This window comes from Vulpes lagopus, chromosome 21, assembly GCF_018345385.1.
Source record: "Vulpes lagopus strain Blue_001 chromosome 21, ASM1834538v1, whole genome shotgun sequence".
Taxonomy (NCBI): domain Eukaryota; kingdom Metazoa; phylum Chordata; class Mammalia; order Carnivora; family Canidae; genus Vulpes; species Vulpes lagopus.
Window position 1 is genome coordinate 25,478,039 of NC_054844.1, and position 27,837 is coordinate 25,505,875.

At 41.8% G+C, this 27,837-nt stretch overlaps 1 protein-coding gene across 9 annotated transcripts in view; it reads left to right on the top strand.

Annotated features, from left to right (window-relative positions):
• Positions 1 to 494: 494 nt before the first annotated feature.
• PPFIBP1 (PPFIA binding protein 1) overlaps positions 495 to 27,837 on the top strand; it is a 167,287-nt gene continuing 139,944 nt past the window's right edge. For 8 of the 9 annotated variants that reach the window (XM_041736506.1, XM_041736509.1, XM_041736508.1 and 5 more), the window contains exon 1: positions 495 to 644. The gene's annotated coding sequence lies outside the window, so the exon portion shown is untranslated. Of the gene's footprint in view, positions 645 to 19,817; positions 19,936 to 27,837 lie in introns of all 9 variants that reach the window. The other variant, XM_041736507.1, reaches the window with a different exon arrangement.

A 27,837-nucleotide genomic window follows, 5' to 3' on the forward strand; every position in this document is an offset into this window, starting at 1 on the left:
TCTTCTGCTCCACGCGCCGCGGGACTCGCACTTGCCCGGGGCACAGAGGAGGCGATTGTTTCCCCCTTACCAAGGGGGGCTCGGGTGGGTTAGTTTCGTTTCCGATCTAGGATGTAGGAAAACACGCCCCGAGAAGTTTAAAGGCGCTTACCCCCTTTCCCCAGTGATAGCAGGAAAGGCAGCATTTTTTTTTTTTTTTTCCCTTTTTCCTCCTCCTCTACCACCACCACCACCACCACCACCACCCACTCCCAGCCCCAGGCTGGCTCCGCGAGGAATGTATAGAGCAGGCGACTCCTCTGAGTGACGGCCGCGGCGCCCAATCAGCGGGCGCGCGGGCGCGGCCGGCCCCGCCCCCTTACGCACGCTCTTTGGCTAATTCCCGCAGGGAGGGAGGAGAGAGGGCGAGTGGGAGGTGGGAGGGGGAGGTACCTGGAGCTGGGAGTGATGTCAGCTCGCAGCAGCTCGGTGCCTGCCCGGATTCCTGACATGGTGTAGGGCCGAGAGGGTGGGGAAGGCGGGAGCGGGACGGGACGGGCTTCGCGCTGGGCGCCTGCGGCGGGGCCGCCGTGCCGGGGCTAGGAACCCGGACGGAAGGTGAACCAGAACTTTTGGAACAAGTGCCCGGCGGCTCCCACCCCCAGGTAAGGGCGTGGGGCTCCCCCCGGGACCGGAGGGAAGTGGCACCGTTGTGCGGTTGCAGCTGCTCCTCCTCTTCCCCGGGTCGGTTTCCTTTCCTTACTCACTCCAGGTTCCCAAGGGGCGGGGGGTGGAGGGGGGACGGGGGACGGGAACTTTTTTTGGGGGGGGGACAGGGCGTAACTCCTGGGGCTCCCAACTAGCTTTGATGTGAAAAGTACCTCCAGGATGGACATGTAAGGTATTGTCTGTGTCCTTCGACCCCCACACCCTAGTCTTCCAGCAACACCCCAGAACCCCAATTAGAGAAGTGTGTGTGTGTCTGTGTGTTGGGGGGCGGTGGTATTTAAAAATGTCACAAGTTTATGAAATTTCGACTCAAAAATTATGCCCTTTGAGAGAATGAAAGGTTTGTATTTTTTTTTTTTTTTAGTTTCGCGGTGGCTTGTTACATGTTGATTTAAATGAAAGGGTATCGTTGATATTCTTAATATTTTTATCTATCAACCTAAAAAAATCCTTTTATATCAACCCCCCCCCCCCCAAAAAAAAAATCCTTTTATATAGTCCAGTCAGGATGTGAGAAATTCACTTGGGGTGTATTCATGATGAGCTGCGGGAAAACTCGTCCCTTGGGGGCACACTTCTAAAACTCCAACTCCTTTTCACTCTGACATTCTCACTGAGAATCCCTTTCATTGCCAACTTTGTGATCTGGAGGGGTTAGGGAAGCTGCTGAGAATCTTCAGATCTGCTTTCTGTGGCTGCTTGAGAAAATGATGAAGGCTGGTAGTTGGGTTTTCAAGGATTATGTGTTTTTTTTTTTTTTTTTTTTTTTTGGAGAAGCGAGTTTTAACAGGGAAACGAGGTGGAAGGCGTGGCATGCAAACTCTTAATTATAGGAGCATGGATTTTTCAACATGTAGGACCAAAACAAATCCTTCATTTCAATAAGCAGCACAGAGAGCAATAGAAGAACGTGATTTAGTGTCCAGGTTTAGGTATTTAGGGAAAGCAATTGGCCGTTGGGAGGAAAAGGTATTTTGAGAAGTGGAAGTATGGAATTCTGATTTTTATTTCCTGTTTGAAACCCTTTTTTCCTGTTCGGAGATCTTGTGTGCTCAGGTCACTTCTTGGTTGTGAGGGACTTTCTGGGGAAAAGAACTCCGTAAGCTGATTCAGAGCCCTCACTTACCAGTGCTTGAGGCCCTTTCTTTTGGAGAAGGGAAAAAAAACAACAACAACCAAAAACCCACATACGGGCTGAGACTTGGGAGTCAGGTTTCCCTTTTCATTCACCACTGTTCTCAGCAGTGAAGATCCTTCTGTTGCCAGGTCAGGTGTGAACTTCATCGTGAGGCAAAAGCTGCATCCCAGGTGCCTTGAATGAAAGGGCGTTTCCAGGAGGAGAAAAGAAGGAAGCCGCATCACATCTTATAAACCCAAGGAGGGAAATAGGGAACACAGGACTCATAGATGGGATTCTCCATCTTTGTAGCCCATGACAATCAGATTTCAGAGCTAGAAAGGTGTGTTTTGTTTTGCTGTTGTGTATAGAACACCTGGGTCTGTATTATTCTTAGTTCTTGAAAAAATTAGCACAGAGTGGATAAACAACAGGCTTTTTGCAAAGAGAAGATGTCTTTTACTGAAAAGATCAGAACACTTGTATTTCGGTTTGTGTTTTGGGGCTAAGAAATAAGCAATTGCTTAATAGCTCTGATATAGTGGTGAATGGGTTTTTTTCTATTTATGTTCTATGGGAAGTACATAAAACAACTGTATTTTCCAGTGGACTTTTTTTCAGTGGGAAAGAGGAGGTAATGTGGAATTCCTATGGGCTGAGGTGAGCTCTTGGTTGATAGTGTTCAAACTGCAGTTTGTAATAACTGAAACAACTAGCAAGCAAGGGCCCAAACCGTTTTCAGCCCCACTCATTGAGCCCACTCAAGTGAAGAGCATCTTTACAATGTTGTCCTGACGTGTCAAATTCAAATTTATGCTTTCTTCCCAGGAAACTAGTTCTGGCTTAGGGACTTGAATATGCCGATGCTTTAAATTTTTTTCACAGTTTGAGTAATAACACTAATTTTATGTACTTAGTTTTCACCCATATTTATTACCTTTGTGTTTATAAGGCAGATATGATACAGTAAAGCAAAGTGCTTTTAAAGGACAAAACTTGAAAGGTAGTTGAATTATTGAGAAAGGTAGGATCAGGTTTTGGTTAAATTCTCTTTAACCAGCAAATATCATACTTCTGATAGTTACTTTTAAAAAGTGGGATGGGGTACCTCGGTGGCTCAGTGGTTAAGCTATGTCTTCCGCTCGGGTCCTGGGATCAAGCCCTGCGCCCCGCTCTAGTTCAGTGGGGAGGCTGCTTATACCTCTTCTTCCCCCTGTTGTGCCCTCTCTCATCACTCTTTCAAGTAAATAAAGAAAATCTTTTAAAAAGTAGGATAATCTGGCCTTTGTGGGCAGAGTGTTGACTTGAAATACAGGGGACAACATAGTACTAGATCACTCGTGCCTAATTTCAAGGGCATCATAGACATTTTTTGGAAACGAGTGAGGGAGAACTTAACTGTTTATGTAGCTTTTTTGTCACTCGCTGTACCAGCGTGAGATAAATCAGAACAAGGCCACTTTTTCCCTGTTACTGACTAGCTGACTCCCTTTTAAAAACGTGCCTTTCATATTCAGGAAATGTTTGTATTTTTATAGTTAATTTATATTATGTTGGTAATTTGTTACATGAAATTAACTTGAGTTTTTCACCTGCTATTTAAAAAGGTTCCCAGGGGTGCCTCAGCGGTGCACTTGTTAGAGCCTCAGACTCTTGGTTTCAGCTCAGGTCACGGTGTAGGGGTCCTGGGATTGAGCCCTACATTGGGTTTCACACTTGATGGAGAGTCTGCTTGGGATTCTCTCCCCCTCTTGCCCCTCTCCCTTCTTGCTCACTCTAAAAAAGGAAAAAAAAAAAAAAAGTTCCCAAATAGCACATTGTTCAAACTGTTAACTGAAAGAAGATCTCATGCATCTGATTCTGTCTTTTCAAAGATATTATTACATGTTTCTGGCCTGATTTGAATTACCTTTTCAAAACAATGAATGAGTGAATTAATGACTATTCATTCACATTTGGGTGTGTGTCTTTAATTCTTTATTAAAGAAATACCGCTTCAAAGTGGAAACATAGGGCACAGATATTGCATAATCATGGTCTTTTTATTCCCAGAGATTTCCCTAGAAAGCCATATTCTGAAATTAAGAAAAAAGAAAAAGTCATAGTTGAGCAGCCAATCGTGAAATATTTCAGGGAGCTGGGATTATTATTATTATTTTTTAACCATGGTTGAACAGATGGGTGTAAGTATGAGATGCAAAGCTGTTAAGATTAATGACACTGGGTGGTGTTTGGGGATAAATGGAACAATGTGTCTTTGGCCAGTGGTTCCCTTCACCTAAAGGCTGATAATTTCACGGTTAAATCAGTCATCAGACTGTTCAAAAATAGACACTGTCCAAAAACTGCTCTGGGCTTGTGCAGTTGCTTCATCTCTAGTGTATTATGCCATTTTTTTCCCTCAAAGTCCTCACTGTGCATGTCTGAACCTTTTTCCTAGTCGAAAAGCCTACAGCTTTTGTCACATATATTACAACCACAGAGACTGATGTTTAATTAATTGGAGGTAATGGCTTAAAAAAACTAAACTGAACCAACCCACCCTACAAAAATACAAAGACTCTTCTATTTCTTTTATGCTGTTTATTTTAAATATAAACGTTATTGATGCCAGTTTGGCATAAGTTGACAGTGTTTCAAAGGCCAAGTGGTGAGGATTACTTTTGCTTCAATATTTTTTTTCCATTTTGAAGGGTCTAAAAGGCCAAACAACTGGATTTTAGATTTAAAAATGGGCTTTTCCAGGAGTTTTATGTTTGAACACTTATTAGGCACTTTTGTGAGGGAGAGGTGGGTCTGAGTGAAGTGTGTTCTGGTCTGTACCCGTTGAAGAGTTTCTATTTCTGAAATACGGCTTTGGACTCTGAGTGGTCCTGGTGGGTGTGTTGTCACAGTTTGTGACTGGACTTGGGTTTTGTGTCTCACTAGAACTTGCTGTGACTCACATTTTGACTGGCCTACATGTGAATCCTTGTTTTTGTTGGCAAGCATAATGAGTTCAGAATAGAAAGATCATTTGGTGGTTTCTGTACAGTGGTGTACCTAAAAATGTCCATGACTGAAGGAATTGTACAAACTTCAATTGTAGTTAGTATCAGTCATTCTGGCAAAGGCTCATGTCTCGACTATGAATCCTGATGGAAGAAGATCAAGTACTGTAATATTTGGGGCTGGCTGTAGATTTTATGAACACCCTCTGAACTCCAGAGGAAGGCTAAGTATTTTCACCTCTCTTTTAATTTAGGGAAATCAAGCATTGATTTGATTGATAAAAACAGACACAAATTCAAGAGAGCAGGTGTGCTGATTTCTCACATGTATGTGTTTATTAAAAAGAGCAAGCTTAATTTTACCTGGTACGAGAGAGTAAAGATGCAGTTTTTATTGGCAAGCTCATTCATAAATGAGTGGCCAAATTCCTTAGGCAAGCAAGGGAGTTCTTGGGAAGAAGTAGGAAGCCTATTGGGAAATGGGTTAATTCTTTCATGTTCTGCAAGTAATACTCTATCATACCACTAAATATGCCTATGTTACCTTGTATTTATGTAGAATCTAGCTCACAGGATCTAGTCCTCTTTTGCTCACTCTTTGTCACCCTTCTCTCTATAGTACTTGCACAAATGTCATCATCTCGCCACCGCAGAGTTTTATGCAGTTTTTGTGAGGACAGTTTATAGAGTTTACTTTATTTGGAAAAAGTGAAAACAAGGCTAGAACTCAATGGCCTACTTTCTTAATATTCTAACTTGTTAGTGTGGCTGCAGTGGTTGCAGAAGCTGTGTTTCTGCAACCATTATCTGTGTCTAAAGATGCTGCTGCTTATAACAACACATAGTAGAGAGTTTTATTTTGTTTGAATTGGAATTTGGACATGCTCTACTTCTTCTTATGAATGATAGGAGGAGTTGAATGAACCTGTAGGTGCCCCTCTGTATTGACTCCAGGAAGTGAGTGAGTGGGAGGAAGGGAAGCAGTGGGGGACTCAGAGAAAACACTCCCATTGAACCTGTGAGTTGGCCAGGATGATTTGTGTGAAGTCACCTGGATCTCAGTGTTTTTCCTCTGAATCAGCTGCTTTGGATGGGTTCATGTTCTTCCAGCCCTCACCCCCATCAGTTTGTGACTTTGCACAACCAGAAAGCTTCTAAATATGGAGATTCTTTCATTGCTTTTCTCTTCCCAGAGTACCTTGCTTCTCTAGGATGACTTGTTTTACATCACCCTTGGAGCAGACACAGCTAGATGCCAATCAGAATCCATTCCACCCACATCTTCTCTCAGCTAACCCCATTTTGTTTAATTTACCACCATGTCCAGTTTGAAAAAACAACAATAACAACAACAAAAACCTTATTTTTCCAGAATCCTTGCAGGGTGTCTTAGAGCTATGGTCTTGGCCAATGAGATGGAAGTAGGTGGGTTGGGCTCCCGCCCCTCTTTCAAAAGCTCTTATAAGGGAATGGCTTCTGTGAGCTCACTTTTTGCTCTTTGTTCTCCCTGGAACATGAAAACTGTTTTTTTTGTTTTTTGTTTTGTTTTTTTGTTTTTTAAAGACTTTATATATTCATGAGAGAGAGAGGCAGAGACATAGGCAGAGGAGAAGCATGCTCCCTGTGGGGAATCAGAACCCTGGGATCACAGCCTGAGCCAAAGGCAGATGTTCAACCACTTAGCCACCCAGGCGTCCCTGAAGGCTGCTTTCTAAGTGGAGAAGGCATCTTGTGACCAAAGACCAAAAAGCTCAAAGGTTAAGCAGGCTGAGAAGCTGATGGCATTTCCAAACTGCCGAACCAGACCTTGTCTGCCCACTTCTTGACTTTTTGGGAGAAAAAGAAAATCTCCATTTGGTTAGACCACAAAAGTTGGGTCAGTTACTTGTAGTGAAATGTAATCTTAACTGTGTCTAAATTTTAAAAAGTCATAGTTCATCTTTTCTCTAATAATTGAAAGGCAGCATTCTGTACAACAAAAGAGGGATCAGTCTGGAACCACACAGACCCTTAGCTTGAATCTTGGATTCACTATTTATTATAGTCTAATATTGGCAAGTATTTTAACTTCTCTGAGTCTCAGTTTTCCTATCTTTTTTTTAATTAAAGATTTTATTTATTTATTCATTAGAGACACAGAGAGAGAGAGAGGCAGAGGGAGAAGCAGGCTCCATGCAGGGAGACTGATGTGGGACTTGATCCCAGGACTCCAGGATCACGCCCTGAGCCAAAGACAGACGCTCAACCGCTGAGCCACCCAGGTGTCCCTCAGTTTTCCTATCTTTAAAATGATGGTACTGATATTTGTCTCGTAGAATTTTTAGAAATAATTTCAAAAAAATTAGAAATTAATAGAATCTCGGCACACTTGGCACAGAGATTTTCAACAAATGTTGACAGCTACTCCTGAGGGAGAGTGTGATGGGGAGCCTGAAGAGGACGAGGCAATTCAATTTCTGGTAGGTTCTCCATAAACACAGATTGAAGGACTGAGTGATAGGTTAGCTTTATAGTTGCAACCACTAACCTCCACATACTCACCAATCGGCCAGTGCCCCATCTCTTTTCCTCAGTCCCATCTGCCTACACCAGAATACTTGGAGCTCTTCTGAATTCCAACTTGGTTTAAAAAGCAAAGGATGGCCTTATGAAAAATTTATTAGCTGTAGCCTAGGGATGAAGGATGTGGACTCCAGAGTCAGACAACTCTAGATTAGAATCCCTTGTCCTTATTGGCTATGTGCTTTTTGAGGACCAAATATGATAATATCTGTGTTTAAGTAATTCTTGGTCTTGGTATGAGGTCATCTTGAAGATGTAAGAACAAAACATAGCCTTTACCCTTGAGAATATTCACATACGGAAGATGGAGGCAGAAAGGAGATGGCTCTCCTCACGCATAACCATAATAAAAAACAGATTTAGACAACTGTTTAGCTGTTAAAATGGTTGGGGAAAAAAAACATGTTGACTTATACATATGTCTATTCTATATTGAGAAAAACAACCAAGCACGCATGTATAGTTTATATTTGTTAATGCATGAAAAATTATTAAATGGGGTGATTTATAGGAGGTGAGATTAGAGTGACAAGGGAAGATGAAAAAAATTTTAAAGCCTATTAATGTTTATTTTACAACATTCATGCATTACTCCTGAATTATAAAAAGTATATTAAGTTAAAAAAATCAATTTGCTGGGCCTTTGGGAGGTAGGTGTGGGAAGATCATACTGCAAGCTAGATGAGTCACTTGAACAAAGGGTTGGGTTTGGTGGGGTTCCTAGAGGAGGTGGGATTTGAATGGGCCTTAAAAGAGTAGGAGATATTGAGGCAGTGTGGGGGGGAGATGAGCATGCTAAGCTTTGGTGCAAAATGTAGAATACAGTGAGATTAATTTTAGGGAAAGATAAGATAGATCAATACAGTATTAAGAGAGGTAAGATGTAATGGAGCTGGCCCTTAGGGTTTTTAAGAGAGTGATAAGATTATGCTTTAAATTTAATCAAGAAACACATACAGGTGCAAGTTGAATTTTGATGGGAAATAGGATGAATTAAGAGTTGAACACCTGGAGTTTGAGATTCCATCATGACCCACAATAACTTAACTGTGTTGTATTATGGTAAAATAATACCTGTCTCATTAGGTTTTTAGAATGATTTGATTTTCTTCACATGAAGATGTTAAGAATTTGAAATTTAAGTTTGGAGTTTAGGCAAAATCCTAGATTGATGGAGCATTTCCAAGAAACTGTTACATAAGGATTAAGAGTAGGTGAACTCACTAAAGAAGATAATGAATTAAAAAAGAAGCAGGTATAGAGCCTTCAGGGAACTCTTTTTATTTTTTACACATATATATTTAATTTATTGACATTTTTATAGTCAAATATTTTTAACGGGCTAGAAAATATGGGGTAAGGAAACGTGACAGAATGTGGCATGCTGGGGTTTATTTGAATCTAATGTCAAATTATTTCTAGGCCATGAAAGTTTTGTTTTTTTTTTTTTTTTTTTAAGATTTTATTCATTTATTTGAGACCGAGGACAAGCAGGGAAGAGGGGCAGATGGAAAGGGAGAAGCAGACTCCCCGCTGAGGAGAGAGTCCAACGAGGGGTTTGATCCCAGGACCCTGAGATCTAGAACCTGAGCCGAAGGCAGACATTCAACCATCTGAACCAAACCACCCAGGTGCCCCTGAAAGTTTCTAATATCAAGAAAATAAGTCATCTATTATGGATAAGTTTTGAGTACAGTTCATCTTGCATTTGATTTACCTTTGGAAATCTTAGAGAAATGCCTGTAATCTGCTGAAATACAACAAACCCTAAAATACTTCAGAATCTAAAAAAGGGAAATTGAAAATTTAGTTATTTGGTCTTTGTTATGCTGTGTACAATATATCAAATATTCCCAGTGATTTTTATTTTTAAATTTACTGATAGTTGACCTACAATGTTATATTAATTGCAGCTGCACACCGTAGTGATTCGACAGTTCTGTACATCTGCAATGCTCACCACAATAGGTAGTTCCCATCTACCTATTAATAGGTATATTATTAATAGGTACCTATTAATAGGTATATTGTAATAACACTGTTATTATTACAATATATTGACCATATTCCCTCTGCTGGTACTTCTAATTTGTGTGATTTATTTTACCAACCAGAGGTTTGTATCTCTCAATCCCCTCCACCTATTTTGAAGAAGATACAGAATAAAAAGAGAAGCAAGTACACAACCTTCAAGGAACTCTTGACATTTAGACATGATCAGCCTAAAGAAATTTACTGACAGAGGTAGTAGAGCAGGAACCATCAGAGAAGGGGAAGATGGTGGTAGCAAGGGAAGAAGCACACCCAACGCAAGGAGACTGTCCTTGCCATCTGGTGCAACAGACCCATTACAAGGATGGGTCTAAGAAACTGCCTCCGGTCCAGCCAGTTGCCAGATCATTTGTGTGTGAACTTTGCACAGTTTCAGTAGCCCAATAGAGATGGAATCCAGCATGCAAAAAACTAAGGATTACAAGGGAGGGGATGAACCGCAGGTGGCCCTTTAGCCCAGCCTTTCAAGGAATCGAACCAGGAGAGGCATGTTGTGATAGCCTGGTTTGAAGCAGGCACAGGTGGAGGGTGTCATGTGAAAGCAGCAAAAGCAAGGAGGGCATGAGTACAAAGTCTCATGGGGACAGGGATAGATTAACAATCCGGTGGAGAGTGGTTTAGTCTTGAACTCCTCAAGAGCTCTCCTTCAGCCAGGCTAGAATAAAGGACGGGGAAATAGAAAAAGATGTGAGTGGAAGGGACAAGAGTTGAGTAAGTTCACTGCAGGCAGTCTGCATTTTTTCAGTCTACTAGGAGGCAGTGAAAGGAAATTCATAGACAAGCCACTCAGGCTCTTGAGAGGCTGGCTCCCAGGATTATTGGTGCAGAGGAAAAATTTGAAAGAATGACAGAAGTCTCTCATCTAAACAATACAAACTGACACATTTGCCGGGATGTGTCTCTAGGCAGGAAATTAATTTGTTGAAGTGGAAAGTGGTGGTACAAAACAGAAGAGGAGAATAACATGAGATAAAGGAAACTTGACTGTTTTTTGAAGGAGGAATTTTTAGACAGCCAGACTTAGTGGTTCACAGAACCACTTCCCAGGGGAAACCCGATCGCGCTGCGTGGTGAGAAACAGCCTGAGTTTGGTTAAAATGGAACCACTAAAGCACAGAAAAGCACTCTATTGAAGGGAGATGTCCAGCAGAGAGGTCTCTGCATTAGCTGTTGCTCCGGGTAAGGTCTTCTATAGTCTTCAGTTTAACTGATTGTCTCTAGAGCCACTTTTCGTTGGAAAGACCTTGGGTTTGTGCTATTTCAGCAGATGTGTTGTGATGAGTGAGGGGCCTGGGAGAAAAGGATTCAAGCGATTCAGTAATTAGTAGCATAGAACTAAGGACACCTGGGGGGGCTCAGTAGTTGAGCGTCTGCCTTTGGTTCAAGTCATGATCCCAGCGTGCTGGGATGAGCCCTGCATTGGACTCCCTACTCAGCCTGCTTCTCCCTCTCCCTCTGCCTGCTGCTCTTAGCCTACTTCTGCGTGCTGTGTGTGTGTGTGTCAAATAAATAAATAAAATCTTAAAAAAAGCATAGACCCATTAGTCCACTGGTGGGTCTTTAGGGGGTTGCCTTGAAAGACATCAGGGGGAACTTATCCAGTGTGTGTAGTATTTTATTTTTTAAAATATTTTATTTATTTATTCATGAGAGACCATTGAGAGAGGCAGACACACAAACAGGCTCCCTCTGGGGAGCCTGATGCAGGACTCAATCCTGGATCACAACCTGAGCCAAAGGCAGATGCTCAGTCACTGAGCTACCCAGTCATCCCTTATTTTATTTTATTTATTTTTTTAAGATTTTATTTACTTATTTGAGAGAGGATGCATGAGCATGTGGCAATGGGTGGGTTGGGGGGTGGGTGGCAGTCGTTTTGGAGGGGCAGAGGGAGAGGGGAGAGAGAATCCCAAGCAGGCTGGGAGCCTATTGCGGGGCTCAGATTCACCACCCTGAGATCATGACTTGAGCCGAAACCAAGAGTTGGACGCTCAACCGACTGTGCCACCAAGGTGCCTCATGTGTAGCATTTTAGATAGGCATGATATTCTTGAGTTCAGTGGTTCTCAGTGGGCTGGCCACATAATTTGTGGAGCCCTGTTTAAAATGAGAATTTTAACCCTTGTTGAAATTATTAAAGGTCCTAACATAAAAAGCTTTTCGTTTTCTTCTGCACTCCCTCTTGTCCTTGTTTGCCATTTGTCCTTGTTTGCTATTTAATATTGTTCTTTTATTTATTTATTTTTTAAAAGATTTTATTTGACAGAGAGAGTGTACAAGTGGGGGGGGGGGGGGCGGGTGGCAGGGAGAGGGAGAAGGCAGGCTCAAACCCAGGACTGGGATCATGACCCGAGCTGAAGGCAGACACTTAATCCACTGAGCCACCCAGGTTCCCCTAATACTGTTCTAAGTGAAGAAAAATTAATAATTTAAATTTTTAAAAAGATTTTATTCATGAGAGACAGAGAGGCAGAGACAAAGGCAGAGGGAGAAGCAGGCTCCCTAAGGGGAGCCTGATAAGGGACTCAATCCTAAGACCCTGGGATCATGACCTGAACCAAAAGCAGATGGTCAACCACTGAGCCACTCAGGTGCCTGAAAAATTAAGAATTTAAATTATTAGGATTTGTACTGTTTATATGGTACAAGGCCAGTTGACACATCTGCAGAATTACTGGAATCACACACTTTGTATTTTGTAACTTGTATGGGTGTGTGTGTATTCTCACCAGAATGTGGAAACACTGCCCAAAACTAATGTACCACTTTTATTTCACTTCTTGATCCCTTCATTCTGTCAGTCTTTGTCCTACAGAAGGATGGGCTGGCTTTAAGGAAGGACTGAAAGGAGAAAGAACCATGTGTTGCTCTATTTTTCCTTTTTCTTCTACACCATTATTTTCAGTGTGCGTGGTTGGCTAATACAAGGAGGTAACAGGAGTAAGAGGATATGCTAGGATTTCTTGGTTGTTTGTGTTTCTTAGAAAGACATTGCTTTGTTTCTGCTTGCAAAGTGAGTTGTGGTTCCTTTGAATGGAAAGCTTGGGTTCTGGGAGCTTGTCAGCACCCACCCACCTGCTCACTCAGTTGTATTTGTCACACACTTCTCTTGGACTAGTCTTTCTGGACTCCCATGTATCATGAATCCACAGAAATTATGTGCTCTTCAGTCATGGCAAATACTGTATAAGAATCGTGGCCACACATATTAAACGGGATCTCCTTTGCTCATGTGCTTCGTTGCTCCATCAGACCTCTCTTACAAAACACAAGTTCAAAGTTAAATTAAGAATCTGAAGATGATGATAGAAGAGCATTAAACCAAGTGTGGAGCCTTTCTGAGTACGAGGTCCTGTGTGACGACAAGGTCACGAGTCCAAGAGGATGGCCCTGCTCTCAGAAGTCAAAGAACACACTTGTAAGCCTGTTCCTTCTAGTCTTAAAGACTCGTCTTCATTAAAGACTATTAAAGTCAAACTTTGATAGTTTGCAATGGGTCAGGTTTGTGTCTGGTGTCCTAGGGACCCTCTCCTGGCCATCAGCACTGTTATTTTTTGCCTTTTATACATTTTCTGAATCTCTATTGCCTCCACTATTGCTTTGGTTCACATCCCTCTCAGCTCTGGTATAGACTGTGGTGTCTCAGGAGGGTGTCTCCCCTGGTCAGTGAGGGCCCCCAAATGTGGGGTGGTGATTGGGTCAAAGCCAGTGGTACAGGAGGTGAAAGAATTCACCCGAGGCAGAACAAAGGCGATAGAAGTTTATTGAATACACCGCAAGGTGGAGGGTGAGCAGTACAGCAGAGGAGAGACTACCTGCAATGAGGCAGTAGGTGGGGGCTGTTTTTAAAGAGGGAAGATGAGATATGGCAATGTATGGAACTGCCCCATTTTTGGTAACTGTCTAATGTAGGTAGGCATTGGTCAGTTAGGGCCTATGGATATACATATATATATATTTTTATATATATAATTTTTTTTTAAAAGATTTGTTTGAGAGAGAGATTGAGGGAGTGAGTGAATGGGGTGGGGGGATTGTGGGGAGGGGCAGAGGGAGAGAATCCCAAGCAGACTCTTCACTGAGCACAGAGCCCAGTGTGGGCCTTGGTTTCATGACCCCTGAGATCATGACCTGAGCTGAAATCACCAGTCAGACAATTAACCACCTGAGCCACCTAGGTGCCCTGGGCCTCTGGCTATTTTGAGGTGGGTCACCTGAAGGCCTGTTTGATTCAGCCAGGTGGGCAGGGTACTGTGGGCCCTTTCTACATTCCATTGCTCAAACCTATTGCCTAAAAGCAGCCTCCACACAAATTTCTTCTCTTTATTCTATGTCACATTGCCAGACAAATCTTCCAAATATACCCTGTGTGTGAGACTATCCTGCCTGCCCCAGAAAGCTTTACTTGACTTCCTGTGGGCTGTGGCTTATGGCAGTTTTTATCCTGGCGGTCCTGGGGTGGAGACTGCCTAGCGATTGGTTTGATGTGACCTACACAGTATTTAAAGAAATTTAAGCCACTACTTAAAGTTTGGGAGATTTCACCTAATTGAAAGCCAGATTTTAAAAACAGGAAACCTGGCTAGTTTGGGCTCTTATTTCTTTGTGTTGGTTGGGCTGATGCCCTTAGAGAGCAAGAGGACCTGTGAACTTAGGAAAGAAGACTTGGGGTTTACTTTTAGGACAGATGGACTCCTTGTTCTGGCAAAATCATCACCTTCATGTATGTGAATTTAAAGCAGGCATCTGCCTATTGTTCTCCAGGAATGCTGATCTTTTAGTTTGAGAAATTATGTTCTCCACCTTCATAATGGAATGTGTGCGAGGTAACAGCCCTTGGTTACTTTTTTTTTTTTTAGGAGAGCTATTTCTTAGGTCTCACCTGGTCAGCATCACCACTGGTTACCTGGAGGTCACCTTGTGACCTTATCTTGACCTTTTTTTCCCAGCTTGTCTTCCCCTGTCCTGCTGGGCTGAGACTCAGGCTCTGCCCCTCTGGAGTGCTCTAAGTCCACTCCACCTTTTCTTCTGCTCCTAGTGGCTTCTCTCTTTCCTCTAGGCCCACTTGAAACCGGTTCAGGAAACCTTTGCTGGGAGCCTCTATCAGGGCTCAACCTGCAAACTCAGTTGCAAGCAGGCAATTAAATTTTTGGATTTTTAAATGCTCACTTACCAAGTGGGTGGTGAGTTCAGGGTGATTTTGAGATGCTCATAGTGAATTATGAAGGCAGCACTAGCATTGTCTCCATTTTATAGGTGAGGAGACAGTTCTCTCTAAAACTGGCACCCTAAGTAGCGATCCATGATTATGTCTTATTTCTTCAAATAGATTATATACCTTTTGAAGGCCAGGACTGTGCCTTTTTTGCCAGAGTCTTATCTGTTATTATCAATACATGTTTACGTGATCATCACCAAGGCCTTGACAAGGCTCCATGGGGGTGGATGCAAAGGAGATTGAAGTAGAAAAGATGGGTGTGTATCAGTTATCCTAGAAGATATGCCTCCTACCTGTGTACAAGTACAGTATCGAGTTTTGGATCTTGGGTTTTGAAATTAGATGGGCCTAGCTGTGTCTGTTCCCTACTTTTTAAAATGCAGGCAGTGATAGCATGTAATTTGTACCAGTGGTTTTCAGCTGGAGTGATTTTTGTCCGTGAGAGTCATTTGGCCAGGTCAGGGAACATTTTTATTGTTATAACTGGGGACAGAGGGAGAACTGACCTTGAGTGAGCAGAGTGCAGGGATGCTGCTGAACACCCTATGGTGCATGGGGCAGAATAAGGAATTAAAGTCACAACTGACAGCAGAGCTGGGTCAGAAACCCTGCCTTCTAGGTTTGTGAAGATGAAGCCAGATAGTGAATGCCATCTCAAAGCTTGTAAAATCAGCTTTTAGGAGGGTGAACCCCCAAAGGCTCAATTTCCATAGCATCTGTGATTCTTGCCAAGGAAAACCCTTATTATAAGGATTTCGTGCCCCTCCTGTTTAAGAGGACTCACTGGAGAGTGTTTGTGTTACATTGTGTACTAACATGAGCTGGCTGGATTTATCAGAGCTGTAAAAACAATTGTTAATTTTTAGGGTGTTCCTGGTAAACTTCCTGCTCGCTTAACTAGTTTGTTCTGTGGAGATAATTTTGGTGTGTGGGTTTAAATCCTGACGGAAAATGTTTTGGTTAATGAATTTCCAAAGTAGTTTTGACAAGTGGGATGTGAAGTTTTTGTTTTCATATCAAGAAGCCTAATGTTTTTCTAGCCTTAGATTTAAAACAAAGCCACTCAAAAAAAAAAATAAAAAAATAAAACAAAGCCACTCTTCCATCAGTTTACTGTCTTACCTGCCCACAGCACAGTTGTTTGGGTATTTGTGGGAGTGGTTTGGAGAGTTGTTGGATTTCCATCGATTATATGTTGTGGGTTTGCAGGGGAGATTGTTATTTACATTTTTTTTTGTAATTATAAAAGTAATATGCACCTTATAGAAGATTTTAGTAGTATAGAAAAACCCTAAAGACATAGTAAAGTCATCAGTAATCCTACTACACAAAGGTGCAAATAGTATTGCTGTGTTTCTTTCCATTTTTAAATTTTATATATTTTTCCATATTTGAAATATTCTGAATATTTGTTTTCCCCCTTTATTATACTTAATATTTTATTTGCCTTTCCCTACATTACACTATTGCTAGAAATAATATATTATTTCTAAGGATGTAGAATATTCCATCTAGGGATATTTCATGATTTATTTAATCCCATTTGGTGCTTGTTTTCAGTATTTGATGAGCATCTATGCAGTCAGCATTTTCTCTTTCAGATCATTTTTATCTTTATCATAGATGACAAAAAGTAGAAGGGATGGGCATGCATATGGGTATCTTGATTGATACGGTTATTTGTTGCCAAAAAAGTGTGTACTAATTTTTGCCACCAGTAGCAGAATGATACTGTTATTTTAATATTTGGTAATTTTCTAAAAGATATTTCATTTTTTTGGTTTATTTTTTTAAATATATATTTTTTAAGGGTTTTATTTATTTATTCATGAGAGACAGAGAGAGGCAGAGACATAGGCAGAGGGAGAAGCAGTCCCCCCCACCCTCCCCACAAGGAGCCTGATGCGGTACTCCATCCCGGAACCCTGGGATCACATCCTGAGCCAAAGGCAGAGACACTCAACCACTGAGCCATGCAGGCGTCCATGGTTTATTTGATATTAGTGAGATCAAACGTGTTTATCTGACTGTTGACTATATTTCCTGTTTAACTGTTTATGAACTTTGCCTATTATTGGGAATTAGTATTTTCTCATTGGTCATAAACTTTGTATTTCATTTATTAACCCTTATTAACTTTTTCTCATTATTGCATGTATTTTCACCTAGTTTTTTTTTCCCCCTCCAGCTTTCTCTTTGGTTCGTCTTTCAATTTTGTTTTTAGTCCTACAGAAGTATAAAATTTTTATGTAGTTAAATCTTGATTTTTTTCTTTTGCACGGTCTTCAGCCTTCCTTTGTCTATACTGAAATGATCCCTTTTCTGGTCTGGAAGCCACTATACTGAATTGTCCGTGTTTAAAATTCTATCCCCACTCTAGACCACTGTAGAGTCCCTTAATGAGGACAAATGGGCCTCAAGTGCTTGCTCTAATACAAGCACCCACTGTGTACCATGGGAAAAACCACCACATCTCTGTATGTGTGGTGTGTGTGTGTGTAGGTGGGTGGGCAGGCATGAGTGAGTAGGGGAAGTTGATGAGAAAGGGTGAGGCTCATGCTGGACCATGGCTTGTTTGGTTTTATTTTAATTTCCTTTCCCACAGGGTAGAAGTGAGCTTACCTGAGGGCAGGGGCTTCCATCCATTCTCACATGGCTGAGTAACTGGGACCAGCAGCTTGCCTAGCAAACTGTGGCTGTGCCTGGCAGAGCTGGCCCACAACAGTTATTTTATTTCTCTAGTGGTAGAGAAGTTACACTGAAGAGAGATGGTGCCCAAGTCCTCTCCTCTCCTTACCCCTTAAGTTTCATTCTCTTGGGTGCCAGGGCTTGTGTTGCTCAGGTCTCCAGAAGGTAATATTTTCTGTGGGTGGATTCCTCTGATGCAGTTCCCAGCTGAAGTGTGAAGAGGAAGGGAATAATAACATACAAATAGTGCTTACTTGTTTTGCAAGTGCTTTCACTATGGCTTTTTTATATGCTTCTCACCTCAACCTTACGAGGTTAAATACTATTTTCATCTCCATTAATTTGGAGGAAACCACCACTCAATAGAAGCATAATTAAAATCCAGAGCTTCTGACCCCAGAGCTGATCCTCTGTACTTAGGAAACAATTCTGTCATTGTAATTTCTGGTTGTAATTTCTTGGTGGTGTTATTGGGTAAAGGTAGCAGCAGCTTTGGAGTTTTGGAGTCAGCCACATTTTGGATGGAATCCCAATAGAGTCATGTCTTAATATTGTGACTTTGTGATGTCACCAGCATGAGCCATGGTTTTCTTGTCTGTAATTGGAAGCAACAATGCCTACCTTACAGAAGGATATGAGAAAGATTAAATTGGGAATATATATATATATATATATATAGTGTGCCTAGCACAGCCCCTGGCTTACTCATTGCAGGAGCTCAGTAATGATTGCTGCCTAATCTAATAGCTAAAAATGCTAGTTCTTAAAAAAAAAAAAAAAAAATCAATCACTGGCAAACCTGCTCAGACTTGTGAAATTTAATAAGTATTATTTATATTTCAGTGCAAGAAACATTTCTTTATCTGGCCTACTTATTTTCCTGTTGAATAGATTTTGTTTTCTGTAATGAATGTCAACTGCTTCTCTGAAATCCTTTTGCTTGGAGAACTTTGTGATGAATCCCCACTTTAGGACTGTACTCAGAGCCAAAATAAACCATGTTTTGTCTACATGTTTATGTAAAAAGCACAGACAGTTTTTTGGAAGGGCCATAACCTAGTCATTCCTTTACACATAGTTGAGATTTTTGGCATCATTCATGTTACCTGTTACATGCCCCGTGTATTATAAACATTCAGGTAACAAAGCAGTCTTAACAAGAAAGTTGTAGAAAGTCATGAGAAGAGAGAAAGTTGCCGAGTAACTCAGGAGAACAGTTGTTGATTAAATTTCCATTTTTCATACTATATATAAATTGAGTTGGCTTTGATTAGTCCTTATGCTAGATTTTGTCATCCATATGAAAAGCTACCACTAATAATATAAATTATTTCTGCCTAAAGAATTTTAACATGAGGGTTGTCTTGCCATTTAACTTCTATTGTATATTTATTCAGACTTTTTCATTTCAATAAACTGAGCCAAGTAATTATAAATGTTAGCCTAAAGTTCTATTATAATCCAATGCAGCCTTCTTTCTGTGCAGTAAAAGATAATGCCCTTGGCAGTCTTCTTTAAAATTTGTCTTGGATCTTCTTACTCTTTTGTCCCTGAAGCCATGGTTGCATTTCAACAATACACCATCTGAGTATTGGAATGGGGAAAGGTTAATGTGAGTGGAGCTTTATTGGGTTCATAGCTAACCTTCTTGTTCTTCTTCTGGGAAATTTAGTCTACTGTCCTATGGTTTTTCCATCTTCCCCTCCCCCTACGCTAGGAATGGAGAGACAAAGATGGGAATCTCTATTTAATGTCATTTATGTAAGTTACATAAATTAGAGTCATAAATTAGTTGCATTTTTATATAATTCATGCCATATGTATATGTTTTACGTAACACATGGATACTGTTAAGTATCAATGATTAAGTGAAATTTACATGATTTCTAAATTCCCTCTTATGTCTAGAGTTCAAGTATCAAAATGAATGAACTGTTGGCCAAATCTTGGGACTATTGCAAAGTGAATGTAGGACATTGTAAAATGCCACACCCAGTTTTAATGGTAGGTAGGCAGTCGTTTTCCTAAAATTCCAGGCCTAATGTTTGATCTCTTAATTTGCAACCAGAGTGGACATTTGGGGGCAGAGGTGAGAGTGTTGATAATGGTGAAAGAGTAGATTAAGTGTGGAAGAATAAAATTGGTGCTGATGTGACTATTAATTTACAGGATACAAAGGTCTAAAGACTGTGCTTTGTGATCTCCAGATAACAATCCAGTTGGGCAGCCCTGAGCCCATCACTCCAGCCAGATTGTTTTGGCACCAGCCCTTTGAAACAAAGCCTGAGAATGCAGAGAGTTTTACCAGGCATTTCTTGTTGCTGGCTGGTTGGCTTATGAAGTAAATAGAGTAATTAGCTCTCATTAGCACTCCCACAAGCTGTAATGCATCCACCTGAGGCAGAGAGAGGCTTGCTTCTGTTCTTGAAAACGTGAAAATCCCTATCTGATCTCTTTGGTCCGAACATTTTTTGCATTGCAGAAACAGAATGCCAATTTGGCAAGAATAAAATCCACCAAGTGTTTCAAATGACAGTAGCAAATCCTACTGACCAGAGTGGAAGGCTTTCCTGAGGACGATGACTATGCCTAAGAAATTGGTGAGCCTTATATAAAGCCTTTTCCTCTTTTCCCGTCTCTCTTGTGTATTTGAATGACAGGAGCCAGGTTAGCCAGAGATATTGAACCCTGGTGGTCTGGTGGTCATATGACTTGATCTCCTGAGCCTCTTGTCAGCTTTACTTCAGAAGTTGTGGTACCAACAGAGTGTGTTGTTTCGAGTCTTTGAGAGAGAGAGACCCCTCTGAGGGTGGTTTGTGGCCCTCTCCAGGACTACCTGCTATTGTAGTCCTTGTTCCTCTGAGATATAGACCTGTAGGTATGAAGGTGGGAGCCAGAAAAACACATGGAGGAGGGAGACAGAGTCTTGGGGCTTTGCACACAATCATGGAGAGATATGTAGAAAAAATTGCAAATTGGCAGGTTTTATAGGAAAGAACCCTGAACCAAAAATCTGGCAGTTTGAATCCAGCACTGATCAGGTGTGTGAACCTGGGCATAATAGTAAAATAATACCAGTCGTGCCCTCACAGGGAGAGTGGTGAGGGTCAAATGAGACAATGCGTAAAGAGCAATCAAATGTTAAGCAGGAGTGTGATTTTATTTTATTTTATTTATTTATTTATTTATTTATTTTTTTTTAGGAGTGTGATTTTAAGTTGAGTTTTTCATATGGAGTACATTATCTACATTTTTAACTTTCTGAATTCAAACCTTTAGTAATAAAATACAGACACTGTACAAGTACCTGCTTTTGCTCTGACTTCTACTTTTGTGACATCTCAGCCCAGGCCCTAAACTGGGCTAGAGCCTGAATGACTGGTAGATGGTTCCTCGAGGTTTTCTGGAAGGTGGTACTGCCTCCTGGGCAACACTGTAGCAGTAGCTCTTGATTCTTGCTCAGGCCTGTCATCTGTGTTCTTGGGGATGCAGTAAATACTACAAAGTCATCAATAATCTGTTAGCCCCAAGAATTGTTCCCTGTTATTAAAAGTTTGAGATGCTGGGGGAAAAAGTGTTCAGGGCTTATTTTCATACTTATATGTAGAACTCTTCTCTTTAAGTAGCATTAGAATGATTCCCTAGGATTTGAAGTCATGAAGCAAGCGTGTTTTATGTGGGGAGGAGTGTGTTCCATTGGTTAAGGTTGAAAACATAAGACCTGGCATCCTGTGATCTGGTGTCAGTTTTCAAAGCCACCTGATGTTGTGATGTGCAAATCACTAGCCTGGCAATGTCTCACCTTCTTTGTTTGTGAGCCTGTGATATTCCTGGGCATTATTTAACTCCTGTCCCTGTTGACTGAATTGGGTTGGTGTTTAGAAAGTGACCTAGGCGGCACCTGGGTGGCTCAGTTGATTAAGCAACTGCCTTCAGCTCAGGTCATGGTCCAGGGGTCCTGCGATGGAGTCCTTTGTTGGACTCTGGGCTCAGTGGTGGACTCTGCTTCTCCCTCTCCCCCCTGCTCATTCCCTCTCTCAAATAAGTTAGAGAGAGAGAGAGAAAGTGACCTGGACTATCAAACATTTGTAATTATTAAGCTGAGTCAGAAATATTTCAAAGATTATTTTTGGCCTTCATCAGACCTATGATAGTATGTCATGATAGAACATGTCTAGGGCCTGTAAATTCCTCAGTACAATTGAACAAATAACTTTCTACACTTAGGAAATAGCCTGTCTTTGATGAGGTATATTAGAAGCACAGTGAGAATTGGGTGTTGAAGGGTTTTAGGGGTGAGGAAAAGGCAGTAGGATTTGGTGGAGGAGAAGCTGACCAGCAATGCAGTTAGAACTGAGGCTCTAGCTGCCCTTATGGAAAGCTCTGGCGTTGGGATGTCCCCAGTTGAGGCAAGAGACTGGACCTTTGTGTTCCTGAATCAGCCCATGGCTGGCAGCTGGCCACCCCTTCTGGTGGCTTAACCTTGATGAAGCAGTGTCCTACAGCTGGCTGGGGACCTTCCCTGTGAACTGTCAGCAGCCAGGGACGAGTGCACCTGGCTCTCAGAAATGGGGTTTGGGTGGAACATACCAACGTCCACTCCCCCATCTCAAAGAATCTAACCCCTTAAAAAAAGAAACAAACAGTAATAGCACCAAAATACTGGCATATATGGTCTCTTTTCCTGCAAAGTTAGAAAGTTTGGATCCCTTAGCAAAACCAAAAGAAGAGGTTATACCCTTTTGTTAATGATAAACAGATCTCCAGCCTTTCAGAAATTTGTGAGATGCTTGGATAATATTTATACCTGATTGTGATATAGCTGGAGCCAGCTTCTGTATGTGTGAAATGGCTGACTTGTAATTGAGCGATTCTGCCCAAGGATGAATTACTGCATGTTTAGAATATTAATCATGTGTACATAAATGCATTTGTTTCTGGAATATTTAAGCTCATGTTGAATTTACAGAATTGGTGGGTCACCACCACAAAAGTCAAGCAAAGCAGGTTGAGGCACACAAACCATTAAACCCAGAACTATCCAGGGGATCTTAACAACTGGAGGGCAAATATGGGAGAGTGTGGCTTCTGTTGAAGTTCCAGTCACCGGATAGGGCATTTTAGTATGGTCGAGGATGGTAATTTAGGATTTACATTGCCAGAGGATACATTGATATGCTTTGAAAAAATTAACCAGTTTCCTGGCATTTCCAAAAGCCAGTTGTATTCTGCAAATGTCTGAAGCCGTCTGGCATGGTTTGTGGTATAAGTGGGATGGGTAAACAAGGCCAAACCCCTACATGTTTTCCAACCTCAGATTAAGTCATATCTGTAAAAGCGAACACAGTTCTTCCTCAGTTTCTGCCTTCTAGTGAGTCAAGGAGGCAGGGCGTTCTGCTGGCCCATCATTGCAGTAGTTTGAGTGTGTTAGGGGGCTCAGTAGGGAAGTCTGATGATTTGGGCCTGGCATAGCACAAAGTGGATTTCACTTCTCAGCGAGTCCCCCTCATCTCCTCTGTAACCCTTGTATTCTTTGCCCTGCCACTCAGAAGCTCCGTAATGCCAAGTCACACAAGATATTACTAATCTGCTCTTATAGGTGTAGTAGAGAGATAAATAGGTCACTCTTCCTTATTCACAGGCCGAACAACTCCAGCTGCTTTGGTGGTAGGTTGGTTCTTTTTTGTTTGTTCTTTTCTTTCTTTCAGATTCTATTTATTTATTCATGAGAGACAGAGGGAGACAGAGACAGGCAGAGGGAGAAGCAGGCTCCCTGTGGGGAAATCGATCCCAGGACCCTGGAATCATGACCTGAGCCAAAGGTAGATGCTCAACCCCTGAGCCACCCAGGTGCCCCTGGTGGTAGGTTCTGTATTAGACCCACATCTCCTCCCTTGAGGGATGTGGTGATTTGGTGATTGCATGTGGAGTAGGTGATCTGGCAGTCAGTTTATTGTATTGCCTGGAAATGGGAGATGGCATAAAATAAGGTTTTCTCAGATGAGAAGGAAGTTAATGTAACATAGTGACTCTGCTGCAGAGGAATGACCAAGGTGAGTCGAACATGTGCACTGTGTCTTCTTAATCTCCATGTGGATGGTCTTTCCCAGTGTGACCTCTAGAGTCTCAGGTGATCTGATAGTACAGGGAGCAGGCAAGGCCAGCTGTACTGTGGTTTGTGATTTCCTCTAGTTTTATCTTTCTAACATGCCTGCACATGTGCATTGGCATTCTGGAAAGTTCGGATGGGGAATCTCCAACTATGACTTTTCATTGTGACTCACACCTGCAAAGGATGAATCCAGAAGTTTCTTTGCAGAGAAGTGTGGTATAGTGTAGGGATAAGTAACTGTTGTTAGGAGAGAAACCTTGAAGAACCAGAATTTTTAAAAAGAAAAAGATTGAGGAAGCCTATCAAGAAAAGAGAAAACCAGAGGTGATCTGGCAAGTGTTGCTTAGAGCTGTGGGAAATAAGTCAGGAATAAGACAAATGGAAAAAAGTCACACAGGACGTTGGCCATTAGGGTTTCCCCAAGTCTGAGGACCAAGGTGGCACTGAGGGGCTTGAAAATGCATTCCCCCATGCATCCACCTACTTTTGCCTCTGTTTTATCTGGAACCAGAAGGTTCTGACACACTCCTGGAGTGGATGCTGTTTGGCTGTTTGGAAGGCAAGATGTCGAAATGCGAGGGCATCTTGCTTCCTTCTAGAGCTGCTGTGGCATAACCAACCTGAGAAAGGACACAATGGTTAAGGGCACAGGCCGTGGAACCACACAGACTTCTGCCACTTAGTCAGGTATGACTTAAACTCCAGGCCTCAGAAAACAGGAATGCGGATGAAGTTGGTTGTATTTGATGGGGTTATTGTGAAGGGTTTAGCAGAGCATAATGAACTAAGTGCTTAAAACAAGGTAAGATTGTTACATGCCAGGAGTTGTTATGGGATTTGTAAAAGGCCCCTTCCTAAGGCCCCTTCCTACACTCTTGGCCCCACTGTCACACTTTGAACCTGAGCTTGGTCTCCGCAGGCAGTTAGACACTATCGAGGCTCTGGTGGGTTATTAAGAGCAGCTGCGGGTCCTTGCCAAGGGCTCTGGGTGTCCATACATTGTCCATCCTGAGAATTCTTTTTTTTTTTTTTTTTTAATTTTTATTTACTTATGATAGTCACAGAGAGAGAGAGAGAGAGGCAGAGACACAGGCAGAGGGAGAAGCAGGCTCCATGCACCGGGAGCCCGATGTGGGATTCGATCCCGGGTCTCCAGGATCGCGCCCTGGGCCAAAGGCAGGCGCCAAACCGCTGCGCCACCCAGGGATCCCGATCCTGAGAATTCTTGTACTTATACTGCTTTTCTAGAGGCCACCCACACACATTGGCTTGGAATGGGTCTGGGCACTATTTTTATTTTTATTTTTTTATTTTTAATTTTTATTTTTTCTGATGGACACTATTTTTAAATCTCTCTGCATAATGGGGTGCCTTATTAAATATATGTAAATATTCACCTTGTAAGCATCTTTTTTGTACACAAGGGTGCAGAATGAAAGGGCCTGTCAGGGTTGCCTCCTGTGTTTTAGGGGTTTGCATGATTATGTTATTGTGTCTTCCAACAACAGTAAGAGAGGAAGGTAATATTACCAGTTTTACAGGGATTAAATTAACTTGCTCAAGATCAGAGATAATACCCAGTTTCACTGAATGTAAGACATTCCAATTTCAGCAGTGTTGGAATGTGGAAAAATATATTTTTAATTAATGTAGTAAATAGAAGAATCTAGATGTTTATTCCTGCCAAATTTCAAAGCTTATGTCCCTCCCCCTGCATCACAAGAACTTGCTGTTGACTTAGTTGGTGAAAAAAAAACCAAAAAACAAAAAAGCACAGATAAGAGGACACCTAATGTGTTAGGATTTAAAAGGGCAGCAATATAATTTTGATATTTATTGACTATGATGTGGCAATGCTTTTATGTGATCTAATTGATAAAAGCATTATACTCTCTACAATTACTCTGAGGTGGATACTGTTCTTTTCTCTTTTTCACAAACAAGCAACTGAGATGGGTACTCTTACTCCCATTCAGATGAGAAAACCAGCACATAGAAAACTTCCCGAGGTCACATGGCTAGTTCTAAAAATAAATTCTATAACATGGTACTTAAGTGTTAGTTTATCTATAATCATGATAGATCTGGCTAAGGTTCCAGAAGAGTGTGATCTGATAGAGGGCTGCTCATTGTCCTCTGGGAGTATGTGACCCAGACCTGCAGTCAAGAGGAATTCCCAGAGAGAGTGAGTGGCACCTGCAGGAAGATGGGAATGTTCATTTCTCCATCCCTACCTGCTATGATGCTAAAAATAATCATGGTCACTCTAGGTTAGGGACCCCTGCTAGTACTGTCTTTCTAAACTGGCATTAGCTAGAAGGAACTGACTTTATATATAATTTATATCTTTTCCACTTCCAAAGAGCAACTGATGTGGTTTAAAGGGAAAGTTGTAAATCTAAAACCTAGGAGGATGGAAAGTCTTGGAAATCAAAAAATCAGGGGAAACATACTCTTTGATGACTTTGTGTAATTGAAGTCACTTACAGATGAGCAGCCAAGTATTATTTTTACAGCTTATATGTTGAGCCCCATCTGTGTTCACATGCTGGCTGGCCAGAATGTCTGTGGCAACTCCACTACTTGGCTTTTCATTTGTCTCTAATTCCTTTTATGGAATTAGTGATTTTTATCTCAAGTTGATATGTTGCTAAAGGATAGGAAGTTTGTTTGTCAAGCTGCCATCTAGAGATGAAGCAGAATATTTTTAAATGGATAGCTTTTCTGTCATTTAAAAATAAGTTTTTACAGTCTGGTCCATATGTAGACAAGTATTAGAAGACCTTGAAGGAGCCTGCTGAACATAGAATCCTAATTACTGAGTAGCAGACTGCATTCCAGGTGTGTGTTTGCTTTCTCAGGACCATCTGACCCACAGTTTCCTTATCTTTAGAACAAAGGGGTAAGTGAGATATGTCCACACTTCTTTAAAATTCTTTTGACTCAGACAATTCTAATCCTAACATGGCTTTTGTTCTAATTCACCAGTGTGCCTGCCTAACACCAACTGTTGAATTTGTTGGTCTCTGACTTCTGTTGTCAGTGAATCAAATGGGTGGTGTATTTTCAATTCGGATCACCCTGTGGATTGCGTTTCAAAGGGAGAGTATTGTGGACATTTTTCCTTGCACATCTTTTAAAATAGACTTACTGTTAACAAAGAGAATTAACTGTGGTAGGTTTTGGGTTCAGGGTGCCCTTTTGCTGTGATAATCCCTGACAGTTGATCACAGATTCCACATCTTGCTGAGTGGTTCTGAACTGTGGTCAGAACCCTGACACTGTTGTATAGGTTTATTGGAGGGCTGCCCCGAACAGAGTGAGAGAGTGGCCAGCTGTGGCATGGAGCATGAAGGTTAGGATTAAGGCTCAGGCTCAGATGAGGCTCAGGATGAAAGAGGAAAAATGTATTCTCATCCAGGCCACTGTACCAGAGGGGGCGGGGAGGGGATTCTAGTTGTGGTTCTTTTTTTTTTTTTTTTTTTTTTTTACTAGTTGTGGTTCTAAGTCTGTGTCTCACAGAGGAAGAGGTGGTTCTTCTCTCTGGCTCAGCGCTCTCTGGTAACACTGAGCTTAATGTGTTGTGGCATGGCCCTGGCCACTGCCCTGGGTGGGGCTTACAGTGGACTTAGTGATATGAAGAGAGCAGAACTTCTTCTAGTGGGTGACTGACAAGTCTGATCTCGCCCTCCATAATGCTGCTTCTGTCATCACTCAACCCAGCTGGGTTGGGGATTGTGCTCAGCAGGGCCCAGTGTGAATGCTGTTTTGTGCCCTGTCTGCAGCCTTTTCTGGCTTACTGCTCTCTTGACTGTCCAGAGGCTAAAGGCCATTGGCTCCCTTGCTGGATAACCCATCCACTTGCATGAGCTGACCTCATGGAGCAGCCTGCAGAAACCCGAGGGTGCTCAGGAAAGCTTTCTCCGGGTGGATGTGACCAGAATGCTGTGGGATATGTGTTGAGAAGGTCCCTGGTGCTTGATGGGTTCTCCACAAGGAGCCTTCGCATTATGTGGCTCACTCTCTAGGGGAATCAATTGGTGATCTGTGAACTGAATAAAAACAATTCTTGTTGCAGAGTTTGTGGTAAGGAAAAGATGTCCCCAATCAAGTACATGGATCATTTTGGGCCTTATGCCCAGGGACTCAACATGCACAAGTCCAGAGAGTATCATTCATACCATAATTATTGCTGGCCCTCATTTGATTCCCTCAGTCATTCTCCATACCTTTTTTGTGAACATTTTTTGGAGGATCCTCCATTAAAATAGGGAGATGGAGCTGGCCGAAGCCAATAATCAAATAGCTCCCATTTCTCTTCCCTCCTCCATATGTTCAAATTGAACAGTTAGAGAATACTTTCTAAATTGCATGTGTTAGGACACCAGGG